General features: G+C 47.5%; 1 protein-coding gene and 1 long non-coding RNA gene across 20 annotated transcripts in view; one reads left to right on the forward strand and one right to left on the reverse strand.

The window, feature by feature from the left end:
* Window positions 1-4,583, reverse strand: part of TRAF3IP2 (TRAF3 interacting protein 2) — a 40,395-nt gene extending 35,812 nt beyond the window's left edge. For 3 of the 18 annotated variants that reach the window (XM_070559303.1, XM_008514803.2, XM_008514804.2), the window contains exon 1: window positions 3,975-4,481. The gene's annotated coding sequence lies outside the window, so the exon portion shown is untranslated. Of the gene's footprint in view, window positions 1-3,974 lie in introns of all 18 variants that reach the window. The other 15 variants (XM_070559297.1, XM_070559298.1, XM_070559291.1 and 12 more) reach the window with 9 other exon arrangements.
* LOC103547547 (uncharacterized) lies at window positions 3,705-16,730 on the forward strand. Of its 2 annotated transcripts, XR_011522626.1 has the most exons (5): window positions 3,705-4,086; window positions 5,574-5,755; window positions 6,881-7,118; window positions 7,205-7,424; window positions 11,560-16,730. It is a non-coding gene; the product is annotated as an uncharacterized lncRNA (long non-coding RNA). The 2 variants fall into 2 exon arrangements; XR_543988.2 differs by lacking the exon at window positions 5,574-5,755 and having other exon boundaries at window positions 3,722-4,086.

Below are 16,730 nucleotides of genomic sequence, written 5' to 3' on the forward strand. Positions count from 1 at the left end.
GGTGGACATAATAAATAAATATATAAATTCACAGCTAGGAGGATCCTCAGATCCAATTTGGATCAGATACTTTCAATTACAGATTCTCAAGGTCTTACTTCATTCCCCAGGGAGTAATTTTTTTTCTGAATGTCTAAAAGTCATGGATTTTTAAAGATCTGTAAACTCCTTAATGTTCTGTTTCCTGCCCAAACGCATGCAAACTTTCACAACACGGGTTTGCTGAGTGGAAACTGGTTTTGAGTGACCTGTTTGGCTCAGGTTCAAATTCCAGTGAATAAATACGTCCAAGTTTACTTGCAGAATTTCCCAGACAGAGAAGTTCTTCCATTTGGTTTGCCAGAATATTGGAAGCAGCGGCGAGCCCTAGAGACAGGAAACATTTACTAGCCTTGTTCATTCCCTGCACAGTACACGTCACATCAGGCTGGAGGCAGCACAGCATGACCTGACCTGATTTGAAGAAGTCGGATCTGGAACTCTTCTGAGCCGATGAACAAGGAGGCAATGAATGGACTAACAGAACGGACTGATTGCCACGTTGGAAGTTGGTCATAAACAGTTAGAGAACGACCTCGAACCAGCCCATGGGTTTTTGTTGGTTTGTTTCAGATAAGGTTTCTCCAAGCACACATTTGTGATTCTTAATTCAGTCCAGCTCCCAGAGTGAAACGGAGGAAGAGGCAGAAAGGAAAAATCAGGAGAGGAAGAAGGGATAGGAAGGAAGAAAGGAGAATGGAAGAGGAGAGAGCAAGGAAAGCGGGGAAACCTTGAAGGAAATTGTTTCAAATTTGCCCTTTATTGGTGTAGGAGAGAGATTTATTTAAATTGTGATTTTCATGTGTTAGTGGGTATGGGAAGGGGCAGTTGGAAGGAAAGGGGCATAACAAATACAGTGTGATAGGTGAGCTGGTAAGCCAGGAAGAGTCTGGGCAGACAGCACAGAGGAGGAAGAGAGATCAGAGATGGAGGCGACCCCGTGACCTTGGGAGGAGAAGAAGGAAAAACACTGGAACCCTGAGCACAGGAAAACAATGAGGCCGAGAGGAGCCAAGTTTCCCTCATCACTGAGGGAGCTGCCAAGACCCCGGCCAGCCCAGGTCTAAGGGGTGGAAGGAAGGGGGACACGTGGGCTGGGGCTCCAGTCAGTCTCATCACTCCCAAAGAGCTTGATTTCAGCTGCCTTATCAGGGAACTAAGCCAAACTGGCACAGCTCTCCGGGTCACGAGGTGGGAGAAAGCCCACTCTCCTCGCTCAGCTAGTTCACAACTTCCAGTCTTCAGGAAGGTCTGTGTACAGATCTGTCTACACACACAGACACACACACAGGCACCGAGCGAGCTGAGCTGTCAGGTATCGAAGCACACGTGGCCTAGTCGGAGGCCTGCTGGGCACGAAACCCAAATAATGTCAGAGGGAGAAAGGACAGCCTGGGTTTCAGGAACTAAAAATATCCTGGTGACAACGCACGGGGAAGAAACAGGAGAGGCCCGGGGGAGAGCATGTCAATTCCAACCCTCAGATGCTTTCTCACGGAACGACTGCAGGATTGTTTTGATAAGGAAATATGATCAAACATTAGGGGTCATTTCATTGGATCTGAAAGGAATTTAAAGTTTAATGTGCCTCATCTGAGCTCTTTTTTTTTCTTTCCTGCAGCAGTTGCTTGCAATTCATATATGTTTTTAAAGGCTAATCTAAAATTGCCTGCAGCAGAAAAATGATTTGAATTCAGGATAGTTCTGAGATTTCGATTCTGCAATGTGTAAAACATAGATTTAATTTAGACAAACTGCCCACATCATCTATCTTTCTGAGTGTCTGTTAAAGAAATCTGCAAATAGGACTGCCTTCTCCTTTGCTTATTTTCAGAGCATTTGAAAGTCACTAACTCCTTAATCCTGAGAGACGCAGGCTTAAATATTTTCTGTATTTGCACCCTCCCAAAGCCAGTATCCCCGAGTTATGGACCTTCTCTGCAACATGTCGGTTCACGGCCCAGACTTCACTCCTAGTCTGCCCGCCCCACCCAGTGAGCCCAGCAGACACCACACTGTCTCTCTCATGACACTCCATCATGGAATGAGCTGGAACTGTAACACCAGATTAAGAATGACTGTGGGTGGCCTTTCTGATCAGAGCTAGGCTGGCAGCCCGATTTCAGACAATGGTGCATCATTATTTGAAAATAAAATCAGTAACTCATCACAGGTGAAACATCTTGAAATTCTTGCCCTCTCATCCCAGCGGGATAGAGAGCCATCTAAAAACATGATGAAGACTACACCAGGGCCTCAGTCTTCCACAGAACGGTTTAGCAATACTGAAAGCCCTGAGTCAGCCTGTCCCGTCAGCCAGGGCCTGTTCAAACTGTAGAGGGAGACTAATTGCCCAGAAGAAACAATAACAAACCAAAAAAAAATGTGGTGGTTTGGAAGAGGTTAAGGATTCTGTGAGTCTGGAATCTAACGTGTCCAATCACGGTCATCAGCCTTACATGGTATCAGGATGTGCTTCATGGCTTCCTTTCACCTCCCATTAAAGGCCCCACACACAGTGACTGGTCTAGCCAAGGAGTGGTTTCCAGCTCCAGCTAAGTCAGTAACGCCGGCTCCTAGAGCCAGGCTTGTCTGCCAAGTCTCTGGCCTGCGTTGACTCTGTGGGCAAGTGGGCAGGTCAGCTCTTCCCGGGTAACCCAAATGGGACGTGAGCTAATTCAAGAAACCCCCTGTTTTCTCCTATTTAGCTCAAGCCAATAATAACGCCTCAATTCCAGGCAGCCCTCCGGCGGAGCCACGTGGCTGCCCAGCCTTTCACCCAGACTATGCTTTACCTTTTACCTTGAGAGCAGATGGGTGAGGCAGAACTCAGAGCACCTTATGCGGAAGGAGCCTGGGCACCTACGAGGCGTTTGAGAGTATGCTGGGCGCTGGGCGGTAGAAAAGGATTAAGAAACAAAGTCCTTTTCCTCCAGGGACTAACCATGCAGTAGCAGGAGGTAAAATTAATAGTTTTGAAAAATCAGTAAACAAAACAAGTCTTCTAAGACCACCCATTACAGCTACCCCTCTGGGACTCCCATTACCCTATCCTGATTTTGGTAGAAGGGAATTTAGACAAAATCACATTAATTCTCCACCCTGACTCCCACCCCACATTTTATGGATGAAGAAATCCAAGCTGAGGGAAGCCAAAGTGAATTGCTTAAGTCGCAGAGCCAGCAAGGAGCAGGGGTGAGAACTTGAAATCAAGTTTCCTGTTCTCTTTTTAATTATTTATTTGGTCTCTATTTTTCCCTTCATTTAAAAATGTCCCCGTATTCTAAGAGACCATCTTGAACTTGAATGGCATGTGAAGCTTAATTAGCTTCTAAGACCAAGTAGTAGCGTTTCTCCCCTTATTTTCCCTGAAGGCTCCGTCCAGGGCCAGCAACTGTCTGGGGAGCTGGGGAGGGTGGGGGGTGTGGGGATGCTGAGAAGGCAGCTCGCAGCCAGCGCAGGGCCGGGGCCAAACCCCGCGCCCGGGAACGCGGTGTTGATTTTTCCCCTGCGTGAAACAGAGATGGAGAAAACTTGAGAGTTCCCCTTCCATCTCTGCCGCTGACGTGTTTCTGGGGCTGGAAGCCAATTTCTTCATCTTCGCCGTCCGCGGAGAAGGGGTGGGGGGGGGGGCTTGTCTTAATCGAAACTTGTGGGGACACGAAGTACTCAAATGGTTCCCAGACAGCTCCGAAACGCACCAGAGGGCCGCCTCCCCTCCTCCGAGAGCTACTCCCCGGTCGCCTGCCTGAATTTCCCAACCACCGACACCTTCCCGCAGCAGAAGCCTGCCACTTCTCAGCCCGAGCTGGTCTCTACACGAACAGATTAAAGATGGGGAGAGGAAAGGAAGGCAGAACACTGCAGTAGAGGAGAAAACAGTGTTTTGGAAAATGGGTCAGAGGTTAGGCAGGCGACAACTCTGAACAACTTACCTTCGAACCTCCGCGCACAGACAGGCCAGGCCCCAGGGTGGTCCCGCTCTCTCTCCTCCTGTGTCTCCACCTTCGGTGGCTCCCGGCCTCCCTCCTCCCTGCCCGGGCCCAGGTAAGTCGTCGAACAGGCTCTGAGCAGGAAGTGGAAGTTGTATGCAAATTTCTACCCAAGCTAGGAAGCCTCGTTTCAGAAATCTCCCTGTGGGCAGTGAATCAACAGCCGAGAAGTCACTTTAGTTCTTAAAACAGAAACCTCCTTCATTCACTAGAAAAGGCCACTGACCAATTAGGCTGCATTTTTGTTTTCACCACCCAGCTAAGTGACTGCCGGCGAACATCTGCCCTGCCTGGACCCCAGCGCTGCCGCGGCGCCCCAGCCTGAGAAGCGCCTGGGGAGGGCTGGAACTGGGGCGTTGAGATCGGTTAGTCAGTCGCAGCTCCAAAGGAGGAGATTGGGGCAGATAATAGGGAGGAAAATGAAGCAAGAGCTTCTTACTATCTCTGACTGCTTAAAACATGAGCATCTGCTGCCCTTACCCACGGAGGGAGGACGCACTGCTCATCCCCCTGACAGCGAGCGAGTGCACACAGACCACACACACACAAACACACACACACACACGGTCAGCCCCATCAACAGGCATGAAAAAGTGACTACTTTAAAGAAAACACATACACAGTCCTCCCCTGACTGCATTTTTCAGGACCTCGAGTTTATTTCCTCTCCGTCCCCTCTCCTTGTTCAACCAGTGGCCAGAAAGGAGGGCGGGGGCAGCAGAGTGTGATGCGAGCTGTGGGGGCAGGAGCTCTGGGGTCAGAGAGAGCTGAGTGTGAACTCGGTTATGCCACTGGCCAGCTGGGCACCACTGCAGGGTGCCTGGACAGGCACATCGTGCTCCTGGTGCTGGACTTGATGGAGCGCCAGCCCACTGAGCTAGCCGTCTCTCCACCCTTGTGCAGGGGACAGGCCCCAGAGCATCCCCGTGGCTCAAGCGGGCCATGTGAAGCGGGTTGCTCCACATCCTACAAGCAAAGGGAATGAGGCTTGTTTTTAAATCAGCATGTACAGGTTATATATGTACATTATGGTGTATCCTCACAATGGAAAACTACACAGCCGTTAAAAATTACAAATGTTTCTTTATCTATATGTTTATTTCTACATACTAGCATGGAAAAGTCACTCTGAGATTTTCTTTTTTGAGAAACATGGTCTCATTTTTGCTCATATATATGACAGATAAACACACATACATACGTATATAGATTTGTTCACCATAGGTCCCAGCACCCAACACCGCCCAGAACATAGTAGGGAATCACTATATATCTTCAAATGCCCAAGAATGACAGAAATGTCTGGAAGGATGCATGCCAAACTGCTAAGGGGTAGTCACCTCCAGGGAGCGGGACTGAGGGGAGTGAGAGAGAATAGAGAGCTCTTACACTATTTGCGCATATGGGCCCTTGATTCCCTTTTCCACAACAAGCGGGTGGTACTTTATTCATTAAAAAGAATAAAGATTAAAAGAAATAGTACTTATTACCTTGGCCTTGAACTTTCTGCCTTGAAATTATTAGTATAATAATCTTTTTTAGGTTAGGGGAAAACAGCATTCTCTGTAGAGTGTTGGTACCAGGACACTTTGAAAAGGCTGTCTGTGTTTGGAGGTGAGGACAGCAAAGAGAGGAAGAGCGTCATGGGAGAAACAAGAGAATGCTTCCACTTCTCTTCGGTGCCCATAAACGGACTGGGGAAGCCTGGAAGATGCTTCTCTGAGGTGCTACCTTTGGGACACAACCCGTCAGGAAGAACAAGGGGCATCTTTTTTTCCATTTCTTCCACCAGCTGTTTCCCAGATGTGAGGCCTAAGGGCTCCGAGGGATGAGCCCAAGTGCTGTAGTGTGACTTTTAATTGCTCTTGGCTGGGCCTTCCTCCTGCCTCCATTTATCCTGAGCAGAAAGGCAGGCACCTGGGAGAATGAGTTAACGTTTCCTACCTCAGGGCCTCCTGAAAAGCAGCCTGCGGATGTAAACTGTTCAGAGAGAGTGTCCTCAGTACGAGAAAATTCTATGTGAACATGCCTGAGGCAGTCACAGGGAAGTACAGATTTCAGGGAAAGTGTCACAGAGTCTGGAAATGAACACCTCTGGCCCCCAGGAGACCCCACTGGTGTTTTCAGGCTAACACACACATGCTTTTAGCCACCATCACAGGAGAAGAACTCTTCACTGAGGACCTACCATACACTACCTGTTAGTGCGTTCAGTCCCCCAAACAGTCCTGTGTACTGTCATTCCCACTTTATCTGGGAGGACTCTGAAGCTCAGAGACACTGAGTAACTTCTCCAAGGTCACACAGCTAGTCTGTGGAGAAGGAATCCAGAACCGTCTCACTTCCAGATGGATGTTACTTCCCCTCCCTTCGTTACCTTGTTGTAGTCTGTTCCTTCCTACATGCTTGGGTGGAACATGGGTGACTTGCTTTCTTTGCACAATTCTTGACAACGCTTAAGAGGGAAAAAAAGGTATAGGCAATGAAAGGGTGGGGCTGAGACCGTGTCAGTTCCCCTGGTACTGTGTTTATAGGGTGATGGCTGCTGTGTAAATAATGGATGGCGTAACCAAGATGTGGGTCAGCCCTCTGCCTCTGGTTAAAAGTCTAGGAGGCGAGGACTCTTGTTTGCCAAATTCTTGAGTTGCTCAGTGTTCTTGCAAGAGGCATAATTAGATAAAGGTCAGCTCTCTCCATCTCCATAAACAAAACAAAACAAAACCATTTGGACCTAAAGCTCAGACTCTCCATTCCACATCATTAAACTATGAAAAGAAAGGAAGAGAAAGGAAGGGATTCATTCCTTGGACAGACCTGGATTTTCCATTTTTAAATTCTATGCTTTCAAGTGCTGAAAGCGCAGAGTGAAACTGTGACACACCACGAGGAAGAGAAGAAACTCCCGTCATGCACTCCCCTGGGAATGGTCCTTGTTCGAAGGGTCCCTGGCGCTCAAACACCAGTGGCAACTCTCTCCACAACTTCTCAGTCGTGCAGCCCCTGCTGGGATGGAGGCAGGAGAGAAGAAACACTCAGGCTCCCAGTGTCGAGTCCTGCCCTTCAGTTACTCCAGTCCCTCAAGCTTTGGTGAGTGCTTGCCTTATTCCAGACATGCCCTAGGTGCCAGGCACGGCAACCGAAAAATTCTCAACATGTTCTTCCGTCTCCTTCAGAAGCAAAAACTGTGGCGATGCAGGCAGTTCCCAGCCGACTTGCCCCTAGACGAAGCTGAAGAGTCGCCGGTTGCTTCTTCTCCACTGCTTGGTGGGCAGCTTCTCATCCAGAGGGGCTGCAAGACCCAGGCAGATGCCAGAAGCCATCACCGCCCTCCTCCTCCACTCCCCACTCAGCCCCTGGTCCTGCTCCACTAGTGCGGGTGCCCCTTCCTTCGAGGTGAGTTCCCCTCTGGAACTTTTTTCTGCTCTGTCAGCAGACTGAGTCAGGACCTAACAAATCCAGCAAAGAGATCTTGGTAATGCAGACCCTCACAAGGAAAGAATTAGATCTCAATCTTTCTCTTTCCAAGAGGTTCCTTGACCCCAGTACAGATTTTTCATCTCTTTCCCCTACTAAGGGGATATTGGGAACAGCAGCTTTTGTCAAGTTACAAAAGGTCCTGTCATACCATTTCCCAAGGGCAGTGGCTGCCTACCCACCTTACATCTGCCTACTTAAAGGGAATCACTCTAGGTTCTCCCAGAAGCCAAAGGTTATCTGCTTCAAAGTGACTCTCTTTGTCATCAACCAGAACCAAAGTTGTTGGCAGCTTCTCTTGCTAAAAAATGATTTAGTCCTAACACACTGGGCTCCCCATTACTACCACCACAATAATGGAAGCTAACCTTCAGATATTGCTTATGGAGTACCAGCAGTATTCTAAGAACTTTGCATGCATTTACTCATTTAATGCTCATGATATCTCTATGAGGTATTGACCAAACACTGACATTGGGTCAACAACAGACCACATGTTCAATACCATCTAGGTTTGTGTAAGTGCACGCTATGATGTTTGCACAACAATGGAATTGCTCAACGATGAATTTCTCAGAAAGTTTCCCATTTGTTACGCAATGCATGACTGTATAAGATTAGCTACCATTTACTGAGTATCTACTATGTGCCAAGTGATTCTCATCATCTGTATAATGAAGTGGAGAAATTTATTCATCAGAATTCCAGACAGCTGCTTTCCAAGAGAGAATAGCAGATAGAGACCAGATTCTGCTTCCCATGGAGGCCCAACACAGCAGGGCAAGTCAGATGAGAGAGGGATATTTGGAGAGCGACAATGAGAAAGTAGCATGAGCCCAGCAGAGGAGGGGGAGGAGACACAGCAGTGTGGCAGCGAGAGAGAAGCCACTCGACACCCCTTCAAGAAAACCTAGGATAAATAATCCTACACTGTTTGCCAAGTCTTCTCTAGTTGGGTGTTCTCAATTGTTCGATGTTTGGACATGTACATGGGCAGCTTTATTTAGGTTACATTTAAAAATTAGGATGGTTACTATAAAGAAAAAAAACAAGTGTTGGCGAGGATGTAGAGAAATTGGAACCCTTGTGCACTGTTGGTAGGAAATGCAAAATGGTGCAGCCTCTATGGAAAACAGTACGGCAGTTCCTCAAAAAATTAAAAATAGAGCTACCACATGATCCAGCAATCCCACTTCTGGGTATGTACCCCCCAAAATTGAAAGCAGGGTCTCCAAGAGATATTTGTATACCATGTTCTTAGCAGCATGATACACAATAGCCAAAAGGTAGAAGCAACCCAAGTGTTGGATGAATGAAGGATAAACAATATGTGGTGTATCCATACGATGAAATATTATTCAACCTTAAAAAAGGAAGGAAATTCTGACACGTGCTACAACATGGATGAACCTGGAGGGCATTATGCTAAGTGAAATAGCCAGTCACAAAAGGACAAATGCTGTACGATTCCACTCATATGAGGTACCTAGAATAGTCAAATTCGGGGAGACTGAACTCAGAATGGTTGTTGTCAGGGGCTGGAGACAAGGAGGAATGGGGAGTTCTTGTTTAGTGGGGACAGAGTTTCAGTTTTGCAAGCTGAGTAGAGTTCTGGAGATGGATAGCGGTGATGGCTGCACCACAATGTGAATGTACTTAACGCCGCTGAACTCGTACGCTTAAAAATGGTTAAGTGGGTAAATTTTATGTTATGTGTATTTCACCACAATTTAAAATAAAATAAAATCCCCAAAGCAGCCCTGTGTGGCAGGTTTTAGACCCTCATTTCACAAGGGAGGAAATTAAGGTGCACAGAAGTTAGGTCGCTTGCAAGGGCTGCCTAGCTGGGTTTCAAACCAGATCTGACTCCCCAAGGAGGCCACACCTTCCCCTGCACCATGCTGCCTGGTAGCCACTGCAGGGGCAAGGTGGGTGCGGACGTATGCTGAAGTCACACAGCTTCATCGGCTTTCTGTGCCCTTTTCCCTCTCTACACTGCCCTTCCTCTCACACTGTTTTTTTCTAGTGTCCTTATTCTCTCCTCTGCCTTTCTCTCCTCAAAAGGTGCTCTCAGGAAAAAATCCTGATCACTCATTTGTACCCAAGTTACATGGTGTGAATTTAAATCAATATGCTGCCTCTCGGAGGGGTGCTTGCATTTTAAGCCTCATCACCCTCTATGAACTGAAAGCCTTTGTTCCATATTAAAGGAATTTCAGGCATCAGGGAGCCAGCAGGGAGGAACAGAAGGGTGGCAGTGGCAGGCAGGGCAACCACAACCCAAAGAAACACACTAAATGGTGGAAACTTCAGGCACAAGTTTAGAAGGGAGATATCTTTTATGGACAGACTGATCTTCCAGGCTCCACGAAGATGTGAGGTGTAGACGCAGAGGAGGTTCACGTTAAAGCCTCCCCATTGAGCAAACTTGTTGCCTAACTTCCAGCCTCCACACTTTTGTGTGTCATCCGAACTGTGCACATCCTAGAAAGGAGAATCTAGAGGCTTGATTTCCACAGGGTCTCATTGCCCTGACAGTTCTCCATGCCTCTTCTCTTCCTTTTACCCTGTGAAATTCCAGCCTAACGCAGCTGGGTGCAGTAGCTGGAGATGTCTGGCCACAGAACCTGAGCAATCATGCCTTTAGGGTCAAGAAAGCACTTCACGCACTCAATGACATAGTGTGTTGCATAGAACCTAAGGCAAGTCCCGTGGACGTGAATGCCCGTCTTCCGGGCCCTCACAACCTAAGACAGAGCATTCCCAGGGAGTGGGAAAGACATTGCACCAAAAGCATCCAGGTTAAGAGCCCTGGCTCCAAGTCAGGCTCTTGATTTGAGTCCTCACTCCACCTCCTGCCAGCTGTGTGACCTTAGGGAAGTTTCTTGACTTTCTCGTACCTTGGTTTCTTAAGCTGGGAAATGGGAATAGTAAGGTTTCTCTTAAATGGGTAGTCAAGGCTCCAAATGCACCAGTTCTGGCTGCTGCCTTTGCGTGAAGAAAACATCTCTGTCCTCCAGGGGGGTGAAGCCTCTCCCCCAGCACAGAGCTTGGTGAGTGGGGACCAGGGTAGATCTTAACCCCACCTGCTTCCTTGGCCAGGTGCAAACTGCACAACTGTCCACAGCAGCCCCATGGGATTATTATGAAGACTCGATAAAATGACCTGTGTGCAGTGTCTGGCATTGTGCTTGGTAAATATTAGCTGTTATTATAATAATAAATATTAAATAAATGCACAACTCAATTAGTACAGAGAATCCGTTATCAGTCAATACTGTAAGGGAAAGAAAACTCAACAAAATATCAGATAATACTAAAATATTCATAGGCAGCAATAAGACATTTCTATGCTAACAATTGAATAAGGATGTATCGTGTGTCAGAGACTTTACTGCAGATCAGAGAATCCAACCCCATGTGAGGATCCAGTTGGGGAAAAACCAAAGGTGGAACCACATACCTCTTGAGGGCTTTTGCCCGCCCTGCTCTGTACTCTGTTCTGGGGACAGAGTGACCACTTGCCTCTCAGACCACAGAAAAGCTCAGATACAAGCAGAGTTGTTCTTTGCTCTCTAAGCTTGCTGTCTTGCTGCTCACACCTTCCTGGCAGGAGAAAAATTATGTATTCTCTTAATTTAAAAGATCTTCCCTTTCAGCTTTGCCTGGTTGGCAGAATGCATATAGAAGCAAGCGTAAAGAGGGACAGCAATGCTATCTATAAGAAAGATGTTCTTAGAATTGCATCTGAAAACCAATAAGGCCAGTAAATTTTACTCTGCGTGTGTGTGTGTGTGTGTGTGTGTGTTGAGAGAGAGAGAGAGAGAGAGACAGAGAGATTCTACTATGAGATTTTGCCAGAAAAACCCAAAAGAAAACAAAAAACCCACAACCTTTTTTTCTATACCATTCTAGCTTTCCTCATGAGCTCACATTTCACTCAAAAGTAGGGAAAAGACCTTATGCTTGCCAGTCAGGGTGAATTCAGTCTCTCAGTTTGGTCTCTCTTTGGTAATTATTCAGTCTTTTGGCATTTTTCTCTTTTTCTCTTCAGCACAGGGTCAAGATGTGGAGGAGAGCCTGCGTGTCTTCATGTCAGTGAAGGCAGGGCCTCAGGTCCATGCCGGCCTTTTGGGTTCCCTGTGGAAACAGTCTTTGTCCCACTGGGCACTTTGCTCTTATCTTAAGATAATGAAAAAGCATGACAAGCAAGACCCTTCTGAAAGCTCACCATGGCTCTCCTGGAAGGGTAAGCTGACTTGTTCTTCACCTTCCCCAGGAGACCCTCTCAAGAAACTGGACTGAGCTTGGTGTGGCTCAACCTAGTTTGGGTTGTTGATGCCTAGAGCAGAGGCTGAGAGTGAACCCCAGTATCCATTCTCTTCTTCTGCCATAGTAATAGAATCTTTAGTTGGGCAAATGGCCACCCAGAATAAAGACTATATTACCCAGCCTTTCTGCAGGTAGGGATGGTCGTGTGAACTAAGCTCTGATTAATGAGATATGAGAAGTGTCATGCCCTTCAAGCAAAGGGGCATGCCTTTCTCCTCTTCTTTCCCCTTCTCATTGGCTTGACCATGGATTTAGTGGTGGGGGTGAGCTCTTGGGGACCAAGTGGTTGATAGCAACACCCCAAGGATGGTGGAGCAACAACTTGGAAGGAATCTGGGTCCCTGATGACACCAGAACCTATGTCCTAGGCATGTAATATTCTACAAGACTTCTATTTGACTTTGATTTGATTGCCTTATTGGGATTTTCCTGCTATAATTGCATCTCAAACCCCCTTCCCCCACAAGAGCTTTAGGTAGGAGATAGGTTTTCCCCGAAGATTGTGAGCATTTCCGTTACTAGCAATCTTGAGACGAGCTCAACCATAGGAAGGATTTGAGGACTAGGACAAGCCTTAGACCAAAATGGGAGAATAAGATCTTCCTCTCTTGGGGCCTCCTGGATAGGGCCAGGACCCTATATAGAGGGCATGTCCTCTGTGAGGAGGTGAGCTAGTCTAAGAGAAGAAGTTGTAGGCTGGGACTCCCTGAAGATGGGCTAGTTCTAAGCTGGAAACAGACAAGCGAAGGGGAGCCGGCCCCTGACTGGCACTGAGGCTGACAAGGAAGCTAAAGCCATGAGACCTTGATAACCCATGAGACAACCTCTCTCTCTTTCTCTCTCTGTCTCTCACACACACACACACACACAGCAGAAACGTCAGCATTCTGGGTTGCTCTCAGGCCCTTTGAGGGAGCTTAATTTCTGGCAATAGGTGGGGTTCAAGCCCTCACACTCTGACTATTTTAAAGGAAATATTAACTGGCATTTGGGCTGGAGGCAGAGGGAGGTCCAAGGCTAACGACACCTGAGAAGGAGGTAATGTTTGTCTTCGACTCCTTGTCATTAATCACTTCCCTTCGTCGGCTCTGGGTGCCCTTCTTTCAGGGTACCATCTTCCCAAGAGACTCCTCTCACAGAGGGGGTTGTTTCGCCTCCTCACTGGCTCCACCCCTCCAGGCCTTCCACTGTGACTGCCACCAGGTCCTTTGTTCCCCTTGACCCTTTCCTGCCCCAGATCTGGCCAACTGTCCGCCGTCCGCATGCTCTCTGCCTCCTCTGACACACTCCTGGGGCTGGTAAGGGAGACACAGAAATGGAAACTGAAGCCACTTGCCCAAGGCCACAAGGCTAGTAAGTGGTGCAGCTGGGACTTTACCCCATGCAGTCTAACTCCAGGCTCTGGGCTCTGACCTAAATGGTCCAGACTTTAGAGATCATCTTTCCCTTAACAAACAAAGAAAATGACTCAAGTCCGTCTCCCACATCCTGTGGGAAGTCCAGCAGCTTCCCCAACATTTCCAAGAATTTCTGGGTGGTAGTGGTTGACTTATATTCTCTTGGTTATTCCCACTTAAATTCTTGATCCCTTTAAGTTCTCTTTTTCCTCCAGCATCTGCTGTCCTCTGTCCCCTTCCCTCACCCAGTGCAAGAGCACCGTCTCTCCCCCATATTCCCCAAAGCACACCTAAGCCAAAACTGTTCTTAAGGACTAGAAATATTTGGTGATAGCAGAGGGTCACCACACCATGGCAGAGCTCAGCAAAGACCTGCAAATTCAAAATGGGGCATGACCATTCTGCAGGTTCACTCCTACATTTACAGGGATGGGGCAGGAGGACTAACAGAGGCCCAGTTCTCACTCTCTCTCCCACGCTTTGCCTGACACCAGCTCCATCCTGCCCATGAGGGACCTGCTGTGTGAACACCCCAGCCCACGTTTGAACTCTGTAGCACCCCCTTTGGGAAGAGGCCTGCATAAGATCAGGGAATTCTGTGGTCCCAAAGGAGGGGAGAGGCTCAGTGTGGACACACCCATTGGCCCCATGCAGTGCTGGGCTGGCTAGCAAAGGCTCCTGAGGGAGGAATCAGCTCTTCCTAACTCCACTTTCACTGGCATCACACTGGTAGCTTGAAATCAGCTATGATGTGGTGAGAATATTTACACAATGGGACCTGGCAAACATTGCAATCTACAAATCAGGGTTTTTTTCCTAGAGAGCCTGTTTATCAGTACATCACTGGCCCACAGACACCTCGCCCTGCGCATAGGAGCATAGCTGGAAAAAGGCCAGATGGGAGCCCTCCAAGGCGGCGGTTCTCAGATTTTGCTGCATATTCGAATCACCTGAGAGCTCTTGTGGGGGGCTGTCAGTATTTTAAGTTTCCTAGGTAATTCCAATGTACAGCCAAAGTTGCAGGCCAATGCTCTAAAACATCTCTTATCAAAATTTAGTGTCCATATAAATTGTTTGGGGAATCTCTTCAATGACAGATCTGGTTTAGTAAGCCCAGACGAGCCTGGGAGTCTGCACTTCTGTCTCAGGTGATACTGATGCTGCTGTTCTGTGGCCCACAGTTTGAGCAGCCAGGGTCTAAAGCACAGGACCCAAGGGTGGCACTGCTATTCTGAGGATCCTCAGCTTTGCCTGTCAAGGAGAATTTCTCACTGGAGGTACTTTCTCCTTAAGCCCTGACCCCAGCCATTTTTTGGAGCCTGTGCAGATGGACAGCTTTCACCCTATTCTGGGTAACGGGACACCAGTCTCTCTTGGTGCTTGGGGAAAACCCCCAAATTCCTGCCGTCTCATTATGCAGATCACTTGAGTTCTCCTTCCAGACTGTGCTGGGAGGCTCACCGTTCGTAACCAAACAGGTGTTTTCCTAAACAATCAAGCCATTTTCCTTTGGCTTCCCCTGCACACCCATCGCACACCTCCAGAATTCAGACACACGCCTGCAGTGATTTATTTTTTGTATCAATTGCTTTCCTCTTTACATGGCAAAGACTAAGGCTTAGTGATAAGGGCCCTGATGCGGGTATAAACACCCGTGCAGAGCAGGCTATGAGGCCTGGGAACAAGGCAGGAGGTGCAGAAGAGAGGCCGCACCGAGGAGCCCAGAGGGGAATCCCTTAGTCACACAGGCTGCGTCCCCAGACCCTTAGCGAAGAGAAACACAGGACTTGTCTTGGAACCAGAATGCTGGTGAGTCTTTCAGTTTTTTGTGTAAAAGTGTAACTAGAGACTGATAAAACTACTCCTAATTCTTCCCGCAGTGCAGGTTCGGTCACTTCAGCAAAGCTGTTGTTGCTTAAAGCCTTGATTAAAGAAACTCCCCTGTGTTTCTCTAGATGGCTCTCTGGACAAGGTGACCCTATCTGAGCAGCAGAATCAAGGTTCTGACACCCACAGTGGCCTTCCTGAGGCCGACAGCACTTTACAAGGTCCTGTGGCAGTGTGGGGTGGGTCTGTCTGAGCAAGTTCACGTGCCAAGGCCAGTCCTTGCTCCTCATCGCTCAGGGCTGACCTGCCCCAGAACGACTTGCTTGGGGATGTTCCTTGTAGTGATGGGAAGTTAGGTCTAATCTAAGCTGCCCTGGTGTCCCCCACTCCCCGAGACCCACTCAGTTCTGTTTCACAGGCTGTGCATTTTTCTCGTCTCTGAGAGGGTGAGTCTTGGTTTCCGGCCTGTTGGAACGTTTCCTAAGCAGGGCTTTCCTGCCTGCATGTGACTCTGGGCTTCGCTCTCATTCTTCCTATTTGCTCAGAGGGCCAATATCACAACTCCATTGCACTTAACAGATTTTAGCTGAAGGTTTAGGGACAGTGGAGGGGAATTATAGCCCAGGGCAGACCAAGTAAGATTATTAGAGCAATTTAGAAGCAACTATGAGGCATTCTAGCTTCACTGGCCATCTTTGTCTTGGCGAATATCTCATTGGCCATCTTTTACCTTAGGATCCCCTGACCTGGGTGGTATAGAACTTGGTCCCCTCTCTCCAGAGACCCCTTCTCTCCCTCCTTTCAGGGCCCTAGACCCCCGTCTCAGTACCACCAGGGAAGACAATATTCTTGCAACTTTATCAGGCAGTACCATCAAGTTCCTTTGCTTGGTGGTAACTTTCTCCTTCCTGACCAGTGAAAGGAATCTCACCTTTCACAGCCAACCATGATCCATCAAGGTCATTCCAAAAACAGGCATCTACCACTGAGATCAATACTAGTCCCTAAACGCCAAAAGTGATCATCATTTTATCTTTTTGTAATGATTTTTTTTCTTTCTGTTACATCAGAAATTTTAGAAATATTAAAAACAAGTTAGGAAACAGTTTGGCAATTCCTCAAATAGAAACGTATCCCCCAAAGTACTGGAAGCAGGGACTTGAACAGATATTTGGACACACATGTTCATTGCAGCACTAGTCACAGTAGTCAAAGGGTGAAAATAATCCAAATATCCATCAACGGAAGAATGGGTAAACAAAATGTGTTATATCCATACAATGGAATATTCAGCCTTAAAAAGGAATGAAGTATTGATTCAGGTTACAACATGCATGAACCTTGAAAACATCATGCTAAGAGAAATAAGCTAGACGTAAAAGGACAAATATTGTATGATGCCACCTATACGAGGTTCCTAGAATGTCAAATGCATAGAAAGAAATCAGAAGAGAGGTTACTAGAGGCTGGGAGAGGAGAGAACAGGGAGCTATCATTTAGTGGGTCAAAGTTTCTGTTTGGGATGATGGAAAAATTCTAGAAATTGATAATGGTAATGGTTGCACAACGTTCCGAATGTACTTAAGGCCACTGACTTATACGCTTGGAAATGGTTAAAATGGTAAATTTTGTGTTACGTATATTTTACCTCAATAAAAAAATATTAGGA

This window comes from Equus przewalskii, chromosome 9, assembly GCF_037783145.1.
Source record: "Equus przewalskii isolate Varuska chromosome 9, EquPr2, whole genome shotgun sequence".
Classification (NCBI taxonomy): Eukaryota; Metazoa; Chordata; class Mammalia; order Perissodactyla; family Equidae; genus Equus; species Equus przewalskii.